The following is a 12028-nucleotide window of genomic DNA, read 5'->3' as shown; positions in this document are numbered from 1 at the left end:
AGACACAGGGTAACCCCAGCCCCTCACCCCTGCCCCGCAAAGCGAGGCGAGATATCAATCTCTCCTCTCCCGTCCCCACCCTCCCTGCAGCAAAGGCACCTGCTGCGATAAAACTGAATTCCGGCCCAGTTGCGTGTCCAGTTCTGGCCTGTTTTTCCCCCAAACAGGAGTCCACCCCGAGGGCCACAGGACATACCTGAGAGGGAGAATGCTGACCGGTGTCCTTTTTTGGGAAACTGTCCCCTTGGGCCACTTTCGGGCGACCTGTGACCCCCCATGTCTTCTCAAAACACGGGGACAAGCTCTGAGAGAATCTCTCTCGCTGTGTCTCTGTGTGCGTCATCTCTCACACAGTGGCCCAGGGACTTTCCGTCTTTGGACCCCCCCCAAGGAATTTCTGATGCACCCCCTTGATGGCCCAGTTGGTTTTGAGATTCTCCAGGAGGGTAGATGGCGGATGGATGGATGAATAGTTGGGTGGATGGGTGGATGGATGGGTAGATGGGTTGATAGGAGATTGGGGCATGAATGAATGAATGAATGGATGGATGGACAAATGGATGGATGGGTAGATGGATGAGTGAGTGGATAAATGGATAGATAGATGAATTGGTGGATAAATGGATGGATAGTTGGGTGGGTGGATGGATGAATGGTAGATGGGTGGATAGGGGATAGGTGATTGAATGAATGAATGAATGAATGGATGGATGGATGAATGGATGGATGGACAAATGTATCAATGGGTGGATGGATGAGTGAGTAGATAAATGGATAGATAGATGAATGGGTGGATAAATGGATGGGTGGATAGTTGGGTGGATAATGGGTAGATGGGTGGATAGGGGATAGGTGCTTGAATGAATGAATGAATGGATGGATGGATGAATGGATGGATGGACAAATGGATGGGTGGGTGGATGGATGAGTGAGTGGATAAATGGATAGATAGATGAATGGGTGGATAAATGGATGGTGGATAGTTGGGTGGATGAATGGGTAGATGGGTGGATAGGGGAAAGGTGCTTGAATGAATGAATGAATGGATGGATGAATGGATGGATGGATGGACAAATGGATGGATGGGTAGATGGATGAGTGAGTGGATAAATGGATAGATAGATGAATTGGTGGATAAATGGATGGTGGATAGTTGGGTGGATAATGGGTAGATGGGTGGATAGGGGATAGGTGCTTGAATGAATGAATGGATGGATGAATGGATGGATGAATGGATGGATGGACAAATGGATGGGTGGGTGGATGGATGAGTGAGTGGATAAATGGATAGATAGATGAATGGGTGGATAAATGGATGGTGGATAGTTGGGTGGATGAATGGGTAGATGGGTGGATAGGGGATAGGTACATGAATGAATGAATGAATGGATGGATGGATGGATGAATGGATGGATGGATGGACAAATGGATGGGTGGGTGGATGGATGAGTGAGTAGATAAATGGATAGATAGATGAATGGGTGGATAAATGGATGGTGGATAGTTGGGTGGATGAATGGGTAGATGGGTGGATAGGGGATAGGTGCTTGAATGAATGAATGAATGAATGAATGGATGAATGGATGGATGGACAAATGGATGGATGAGTGGATGGATGAGTGAGTGGATAAATGGATAGATAGATGAATGGGTGGATAAATGGATGGTGGATAGTTGGGTGGATGAATGGGTAGATGGGTGGATAGGGGATAGGTGCTTGAATGAATGAATGAATGAATGGATGGATGAATGGATGGATGGACAAATGGATGGATGGGTAGATGGATGAGTGAGTGGATAAATGGATAGATAGATGAATGGGTGGATAAATGGATGGTGGATAGTTGGGTGGATGAATGGGTAGATGGGTGGATAGGGGATAGATGCTTGAATGAATGAATGAATGGATGGATGAATGAATGGATGGATGAATGGATGGATGGATGGACAAATGGATGGGTGGGTGGATGGATGAGTGAGTAGATAAATAGGTAGATGAATGGGTGGATAAATGGATGGATAGTTGAATGGGGATGGATGAATGGATGAGTTGATGGATGGATGGGTGAATGGATGAATGAGTAGATGGATGGAATGGTGGATGAATGGATGGATGGATGGATGGATAGATGGATGGATGGATGGATAAATGAATGGATGGATAGATGGATGGATGGGTGGATGGATGGATGGGTGGATGGATGGATAAATAAAGGAATGGATGGGTGATGGTTGAATGGGAGGATGGATAGATGGATAGATAGATATATGGGTGGATGGATGGATAGATAGATGGATGGATAAATGGATAGATGAATGGATGGATGGATGGATGGGTGGATGGATGGATAAATAAAGGGATGGATGGGTGATGGTTGAATGGGAGGATGGATGGATGGATAGATGGATATATAGGTGGATGGATGGGTGGATGGATAGATAGATGGATGGATGGATAGATGAATGGATGGATAGATGGGTGGGTGGGTGGATGGATGGGTGGATGGATGGATAAATAAAGGGATGGATGGGTGATGGTTGAATGGGAGGATGGATGGATGGATGGATATATAGGTGGATGGATGGATGGGTGGATGGATGGATAGATGGATGGGTGGATAGATGAATGGATGGATAGATGGGTGGGTGGGTGGGTGGATGGATATATAGATATATAGACAGACATATATGTCAGTATATAGACAGATAAATGCAGACAAATAGATGGATGGATCGATAGATGAATGGATGGATGGGTGGATGGATGGATAAATAAAGGGATGGATGGGTGATGGTTGAATGGGAGGATGGATGGATATATGGGTGGATGGATGGATATATGGGTGGATGGATGGATAGATGGATGGATGGATGGGTGGATGGATGGATAAATAAAGGGATGGATGGGTGATGGTTGAATGGGAGGATGGATGGATGGATAGATGGATATATAGGTGGATAGATGGATGGGTGGATGGATGGATAGATGGGTGGGTGGGTGGGTGGATGGATATATAGATATATAGACAGACATATATGTCAGTATATAGACAGATAAATGCAGACAAATAGATGGATGGATCGATAGATGAATGGATGGATGGATGAGTGTTTCACCCCGAGCTTTTCATCCCCATCCCTCACCCCTGCTGAGCATGTTATGTGCGTCTTGCACTCTCACCCGCACCCGCCCTCAGAAAAAATGTGCTCTGATAAAACTTGACCCCGGTAAGGAAAAGGTCAAGTTGTAAGTCCAGTCCGCCATTTTCCCAACATAGAAGTAGCCAAGGGCCACAACCTTGACATAAACAAGACGTGCCAGAGATACAACGCAGCAAGACCAGCTGACACTGTTGTTTTATGGCCCAGTTTCGGGCAAGCTGAGAAAGAGACAGAGACAGAGAGATAAAGTGTGAGAAAAAAAGAGAGACAGAGACAGAGAGAAAAGGGACAGAGAGACACAGAGAGACAGAGAGAGAGGGAGAAATTATTCATGATGGAATATCTGTCCTAAAAGAGCCAAAACTCTTCCCCTCGGGCCCATTTCCATCCCCCCTGCCTGTCTCTGCAGCAAACACTCTATCTCTCTGTCTCTCTATCTCTATTGTCTCTGGATATTATCCAAATAATATTTTTTTAAAAAACAACAAATCCCACAACTATTTGAGATTATTTTCTATCTGTCTGTCTGTCTGTCTGTCTCCCCCTGACTCACTCAGCCACCCACTGAGAAGCCAATCTCGTGTCTTCCCTTTTCCTCGCTGCGTAATATTCCACGGCATAGTTTCTTTCTCCAGGCTTTGTTCTGGGGGCACATTTCCCTCCCCCCCAAAAAAATAAATTCTGGCTATTTTAAATAGTTTTGGGGGTGAACAGAGGAATGCAGAGAGCTTTTCTGTACTCTGTTTTTTGGGGGGGCTCTTTGCGTATATCCCTAGGATTGTGGTATTTCTGAGTTCTCAGATGAAAGTTGGAATATTTTTTTTTGTTTGGAATTAAAATTTAAGGATCAGGGCAGAACAGACTGTGAAATTTGGGGTCCAGAAAGGGAAAAGACCAGGAAAGACACCCCATCTTTTTTCCTCCCCCCCACCCCAAGCTTGTCACAAATATATTTATCCCAGGACCTGAGATTTGGCTTAAACCTTGCCCCTAAGGAAACATAAACTTATTAGGAAACTCTCCCCCCCAAAAAAATATGTTATTTTTCCTCCTTTTCTCAGAATCTCTGGTTCTGAGAACTTAAAATATTTGGAAATGTTACAAAAAAAAAATCACGTGTCTCGCACCCATGACCTCATTTTCTGCCTCCTCATTTCTGTCTCGGTTCCTTATTCTATTTTTTATTTTTGATTTTGTGCGACTCTCCCCAATGACGATGTCGCAATCGTCGGCCCTACGTTGACCCCCCCCCCCAAATCTGACTGCTCGGTAGCCCAGTTTGAGGTAAATTGGCAAGAAATCGGCCCCCCCTGCCCCCCCCAAGACAAATGACTCACAGAGGAAAAAAAATGTTATTTTCCTTATTTTCTGGTTTTGTAAAAACACAGACAAGTAGGAACAAAAATGTCGAATTCCAGGCAGAGAGGAGCGAGGCAGGACGCAAGGACCTTTTTCTGTTTTTTTTTTTTAAAGATTTATTTATGAATTTTAAAATCGAAAGAAATCATAAAAATGTTTATTTGCAAATATAGTTAAGTGGTTAAAAGTGGAGTAAAATGAAAAAAATATTTAGGCATATTCATTTTGAAACATTCTAATTTTTTATTCTTTTTTCTTTCCTTCCTTTTTCCTTCTTTCTTTCTCTTCTTTCTTTCTTCTCTTTCCTTTCTTCTTCCATTCTCTCTTTCTTCTTTCTTTATTTCTTTTTCCTTTCTTTCCTTTTTTCTTTCTTTCTCTCTTCTTATCCTTTCTTTTTTCTTCTTTCCTTTTTTCTTCCTTTCTTCCTTCCTTTCTCTCTTTTTTCTTTTTCTATCTCCTTTCTTTCTCTCTTCCTTCTTTCTTCTCTTTCCTTCCTTCCTTCTCTCTCTTCTCTTTCTTTTTCTTTCTTTCTTTCTTTCTTTCTTTCTTTCTTTCTTTCTTTCTTTCTTTCTTTCTTTCTTTCTTTCTTTCTTTCTTTCTTTCTTTCTTTCTTTCTTTCTTTCTTTCTTTCTTTCTTTCTTTCTTTTCTTTCTTCTTTCTCTTTTCTTCATTCTTTCTTTCCTTCCTTCTTCCTTCCTTTCTTCTTTCTCTTTCCTTCCTTCTTTCTCTCTTTCTCTTTCTTCTTTCTCTTTTCTTCATTCTTTATCACTTTCTCTTTTCTTCCTTCTTCCTTCCTTTCTTCTTTCTTTCTCTCCTTCCTTCTTTCTCTCTTTTTCTTTCTTTCTTTCTTTCTTTCTTTCTTTCTTTCTTTCTTTCTTTCTTTCTTTCTTTCTTTCTTTCTTTCTTTCTTTCTTTCTTTCTTTCTTTCTTTCTTTCTTTCTTTCTTTCTTTCTTTCTTTCTTCTTCCTTCCTTCCTTCCTTCCTTCCTTCTTCCTTCCTTCCTTCCTTCCTTCCTTCCTTCCTTCCTTCCTTCCTTCCTTCCTTCCTTCCTTTCTTCCTTCCTTCCTTCTGTGCTTTTTGCCACACCTGGTGGAACTCAGACATTCCTCCTGTCTCTGTGCTTAGAGATCATCCCTGGCCGTCTCAGGGGACCCTATGGGATGTCGGGTATCGAACCCATGTTGGCTGCATCCAAGACAAACGCCCTCTCCTCTGCGCTATTGGTCCAGCCCCTATCATGAAGCTTTACATGTCATCCTCATTATAATTTTATCATTATTATTCTTATTATGATAAAGTTTTATTCTTGGAATTGGGGTTACACCCAGCAGTGCTCAGGGGTTACTCCTGGCTCTGCGCTCAGGACTCACTTCTGGCATTCTCGGGGGACCCCATGTCATTCCAAAGGTCGAACCCGGGTCAGCCATGTGCAAGGCACTCCACTGTGCTATCCCTGAACCCCAATAATTTCATTCTTTCCCCCCCTTTTCTTTCAGTACCCATGGCAAAGTGGGATTCGAACTCGGTGTTCAAAACTGGAATGTAGGGGTTACCTCTGGGTGGGCTCACCAACATTCACACCAATTCCCACCAATTCCCTCGCATGGAGAATTTTGTACCAATACCATGAAAATCGACCTCTGATTTACGCCTGAATCAATAATCAATAAGTGATCAATCAATAGTATTATTGATACCATGAAAATCGACCTCTGATTTACGCCTGAATCAATAATCAATAAGTGATCAATCAATAGTATTGAATGATAAATAACGATAGGCAAATGAACAATAGTGCTAATGATAATGCTGATGAATAAATGATTGTTGTATTAAATAAGCCCCGAGGCCAAATTTGGGGGTGTGGTCTCCATATTAAAATAAAATGTCGCAGCATGGAATGGTCTATAATGGTGGATGGATGGGTGGGTAGGTGGGTGGGTGGGTGGATAGATGGATCGGTGGATGGATGGATGGATGGTGGTAGGATGGAGGGATGGATGGATAGATGGATCGGTGGATGGATGGATGGATGGTGGTAGGATGGAGGGATGGATGGATAGATGGATCGGTGGATGGATGGATGGTGGTTGGATGGAGGGATGGATGGGTGGTGGATGGATGGGTGGACAGATGGATGAATGGGTGAATGGATGGGTGGGTGGGTGGATGGATGGATGGAGTGATGGATGGATGGACAGATGGATGGTTAGGTGGATGAATGGATGGATGGGTGGGTGGATGGGTGGTTGGATGGATGGGTGGTAGATGGATGGGTAGATGGATGGGTGGACAGATGGATGAATGGGTGAATGGATGGGTGGGTGAATGGAATGATGGATGGATGGACAGATGGATGGTTAGGTGGATGGATGGATGGATGATGGGTGAATGGATGGGTGGTAGATGGATGGGTGGATGGATGAATGGGTGGGTGGATGGGTGGGTGGATGGGTGGATAGATGGATTGGTGGATGAATGGATGGTGGTTGGATGGAGGGATGATGGGTGGTGGATGGATGGATGGGTGGACGGATGGGTAGGTGGGTGGATAGATGAATGGAGTGATGGATGGATGGACAGATGGATGGTTAGGTGGATGGATGAATGGGTGGATGGATGGATGGGTAAATGGATGGATGGGTGAATGGATGGTGGTGGTTGGATGGAGGGATGGATGGGTGGTGCATGGAGGGGTGGACGGATGGATGAATGGGTGAATGGCTGGGTGGCTGGGTGGGTGGGTGGATGGATGGATGGATGGGTAGGTGGGTGGATAGATGAATGGAGTGATGGATGGATGGACAGGTGGATGGATGGGTGGATGGAGTGATGGGTGGATGGATGGATGGGTAAATGGATGGGTGTGTGGGTGGGTGGATGAATGGGTGGGTGGATGGATGGATGGTGTGGATAGGGGTGGATGGATGAATGGAGTGATGGATGGGTGGGTGGAGGGTTGGTGGATGGATGAATGGGTGGATGGATGGGTGGGTAAATGGATAAGTGGATGGATGGAAGGATGGGTATATAGGAGGGTGGATGGATGGGTAGATAGATGGATGAATGGATGGATAGGAGGGTGGATGGATGGATGGGTAGATAGATGGTGGATGGATGGATGAATGGGTGGATGGATGGGTGGGTGCGTGGATGGAAGGATGGATGAGTGGATGGATGGATGGATGGATGAGTGGATGGGTGGATGGATAGATGGGTGGATGGGTGGATGGATGGGGTGGATGGGGTGGATGGATGGAGTGATGGGTGGGTGAATAAATGAATGGATGGGTACATGGATGGATGGGTGGGTGGGTGGTTTTGATGGTTAAGATGGTAGACTTGGTTTCAGAACAATGGTGACGATGCATTTATTAATTGGCCTAATTATCTGGTCTTGGGTCATATTCCTATTTTGAGTCCTAGCCATGTTTTGGGGTGACCCTCTGGGGTGCCGGAGATTAAAACCACTTCAGTTGGGTGCAAGGCAGTTGCTGGGCATGAAGGTGTGGCCGCCATGTTTGTTTCTTCATTGGGACCAAAGGTCAAACCACCAAAACGTCGAACCACCCAAATGCCAACTTCCTCCTCAAATGCCCGGATTTGGTGAGGGGAGTGTCCGCACCTGACCTCAAGGTTCCCGGAAAAATGGGACCCCCAAAATCCTGGAAGCCCCTTGGGTGGGTTTTGCGGTTAATGGGTGAAGACGTGTTGTCGTTGAGTCATGGTGGAGGAGGAGGGTCCCTAAGTCCAGAGACAGCCGGGGATGGTGCCAGACCCAAGTCTTGGATTTATTTTCCCCCCCTGGGTACTTGGGTTAGTTGGGTGAGGGGATATTGGAGTTAGGAGATGAGAGAAAGAGATAGAGAGACAGAGAGAGACAGAGAAAGAGAGAACAAGAGAGGGAAGGGAAGGAGGGAGGAAGAAGGACAGAGAGACAGATGGAGACAAAGATGAGAAAGAGAGACATAGAGAGAGGGAAAGAGAGACACAAAACAGAGACAGGGAGAGAGACACAGCGAGTTAGAGAGACAGCGAGACAGAGAGAGACAGAGAAAGAGAGAACTAAAGAGGGAAGGGAAGGAGGGAGGAAGAAGGACAGAGAGACAGAGGGAGACAAAGATGAGACAGAGAGACATAGAGAAAGGGAAAGAGAGACATGGAACAGAGACAGGGAGAGAGAGTCAGAGAGACAGAGAGACAGAGAAAGAGAGAACAAAAGAGGGAAGGGAAGGAGGGAGGAAGAATGACAGAGAGACAGAGGGAGACAAAGACAAGAAAGAGAGACATAGAGAGAGGGAAAGAGACACAAAACAGAGACAGGGAGAGAGAGACAGAGTCAGAGAGAGACAGAGAAAGAGAGAACAAAAGAGGGAAGAAGGACAGAGAGACAGATGGAGACAAAGATAAGAAAGAGAGACATAGAGAGGGAAAGAGACATGGAACAGAGACAGGGAGAGAGACAGAGAGAGTCAGAGAGACAGAGAAAGAGAGAATAAAAGAGGGAAGGGAATGAGGGAGAAAGGACAGAGAGACAGATGGAGACAAAGAGGAGACAGAGAGACATAGAGAGAGGGAAAGAGAGACACGAAACAGAGACAGGGAGAGAGAGACAGAGAGAGTCAGAGAGACCGAGAGAGACAGAGAAAGAGAGAACAAAGGAGGGAAGGGAAGGAAGGAAGAAGAAGGACAAAGAGACAGGTGGAGACAAAGAAGAGACAGAGAGACACAGAGAGAGGGAAAGAGAGACACAGAACAGAGACAGGGAGAGAGACAGAGAGAGTCAGAGAGACCGAGAGAGACAGAGAAAGAGAGAACAAAGGAGGGAAGGGAAGGAGGGAGGGAGGAAGGACAGAGAGAGACAGATGGAGACAAAGATGAGACAGAGAGAGGGAAAGAGAGACACAGAACAGAGACACGGAGAGAAAGACAGAAACAGAGAGAGAACTGAAGAGGAAGGGAAAGAGGGAGGAAGGACAGAGAGACAGATGGAGACAAAGAGAAGACAGAGAGACAGAGAGAGGGAAAGAGAGACACGGAACAGAGACAGGGGGAGAGAGAGACAGAGAGACAGAGAAAGAGAGAACAGAGGAGGGAAGGGAAGGAGGGAGGAAGGACAGAGAGACAGAGGGAGACAAAGATGAGAGAGACATAGAGAGAGGGAAAGAGAGACACAGAACAGAGACAGGGAGAGAGAGACAGAGAGAGTCAGAGAGACAGAGAAAGAGAGAACAAAAGAGGGAGAGGGCAGAGAAGGAGGGAGGAAGGACAGAGAGACAGATGGAGACAGAGATGAGACAGAGAGACATAGAGAGAGGGAAAGAGAGACACGGAACAGAGACAGGGAGAGAGAGACAGAAAGAGTCAGAGAGACAGAGCGAGACAGAGAGAGACAGAAAGAGATCAAAAGAGGGAAGGGAAGGAGGGAGGAAGAAGGACAGAGAGACAGATGGAGACAAAGATGAGACAGAGAGAGGGAAAGAGAGACACAGAACAGAGACACGGAGAGAAAGACAGAAACAGAGAGAGAACTGAAGAGGAAGGGAAAGAGGGAGGAAGGACAGAGAGACAGATGGAGACAAAGAGAAGACAGAGAGACAGAGAGAGGGAAAGAGAGACACGGAACAGAGACAGGGAGAGAGAGACAGAGAGTCAGAGAGACAGAGAGAGACAGAGAAAGAGAGAACAAAAGAGGGAAGGGAAGGAGGGAGGAAGGACAGAGAGACAGATGGAGACAAAGAGGAGACAGAGAGACAGAGAGATACAGAACAGAGACAGGGTTTGGGGGTTCTCAGCCTCAGGGCCCCGAGGATTTTTAGGTGTAGAAATTCTGCATTGAATCATTTGACAAACATGTCAAAAGCCACACTTTCCCCCCAAAAAATAAAAAAACTCAACAAACACCAAGTCCAGACAGAGACAGGGAGAGAGACAAATTTCTTCTGCTTGCACATCAGCAGTTGGAGAAGCACAAACTGATGTATTTTTGGGGTAAAAAAGAAAAAAAAAGCCTTCTTTCAGGCCGGTTGCCAGCAGCTGTTTCTCCAAGACCGTTGCAGGAAGTTGTGTGTTTGCATTTTTTTTGTTTATTTTTGAAGTTTTGTCCCCAGAAAAGGGAAGATTTGCTGATAAGGGGGATGAGAAAATCTTAGCGTTGAGTCATGGCTGGTGGGTCGGGGGTTCTTGGAAAAAGGGAGGAGGAGGAGGAGGAGGAGGAGGAGGAGGAGGAGGAGGAGGAGGAGGAGGAGGAGGAGGAGGAGGAAAAGGAAGAGGAGACAGTCTGGAACCCTGAAAATTGTGCAGAAAATTCTGGGCGCCTGCTGGGAAGGCCTGGAGGAGACAGAAAAAAAACCAACAATAGAATGGTAAATAAAATAAACAGGGTGAAACAAATAAATAAAATAAAAAATAAAATAAATAAATAACCAATAAATAAAATAAAAAATAAAATAAATAAATAGCAAATAAATAAAAAATAAGATAAATAAATAACAAATAAATAAATAACAAATAAATAAAATAAAAATAGAATAAATAGATAACAAATAAATAAAATAAAAATAAAATGAATAAATAACAAATAAATAAAATAAAAAATAAAATAAATAACAAATAAATAAAATAAAAATAAAATAAATAGATAACAAATAAAATAAAAAATAAAATAAATAAATATCAAATAAATAAAATAAAAAATAAAATAAATAAATATCAAATAAACAAAATAAAAAATAAAATAAATAAATATCAAATAAACAAAATAAAAAATAAAATAAATAAATAACAAATAAATAAAATAAAAGATAAAATAAATAAATAACAAATAAATAAAATAAAAATAAAATAAATAACAAATAAATAAAATAAAAAATAAAATAAATTGGGGGGCCGGGCGGTGGCGCTGGAGGTAAGGTGCCTGCCTTGCCTGCGCTAGCCTAGGACGGACCGCGGTTCGATCCCCCGGCTCCCATATGGTCCCCCAAGAAGCCAGGAGCAACTTCTGAGCGCATAGCCAGGAATAACCCCTGAGCGTCACAGGGTGTGGCCCAAAAACCAAAAAAAAAAAAAAATAAATAAAATAAAATAAAATAAAATAAATTAATAACAAATAAATAAAATAAAAGATAAAATAAATAAATAACAAATAAATAAAATAAAAATAAAATAAATAGAAATAAATAAAATAAAAAATAAAATAAATAAATAACAAATAAATAAAATAAAAAATAAAATAAATAAACAACAAATAAATAAAATAAAAAATAAAATAAATAAATAACAAATAAATAAAATAAAAATAAAATAAACAACAAATAAATAAAATAAAAATAAATAAAAAACAAATAAATAAAATAAAAAATAAAACGAAACGTAAAATGAAATAAAAACAAGAAAACAAAAACAATAAAATAATATCAAATAAAATAATGAAGCAAAAACAAAACAACCAATATCCAATGAAAGAATAAACAACAAAAGGAAATAAGTGAAATAAAATATGAAATAA

This window comes from Suncus etruscus, assembly GCF_024139225.1.
Source record: "Suncus etruscus isolate mSunEtr1 chromosome X unlocalized genomic scaffold, mSunEtr1.pri.cur SUPER_X_unloc_5, whole genome shotgun sequence".
NCBI classification, from domain to species: Eukaryota; Metazoa; Chordata; class Mammalia; order Eulipotyphla; family Soricidae; genus Suncus; species Suncus etruscus.
This window is presented reverse-complemented; position numbering follows the sequence as displayed.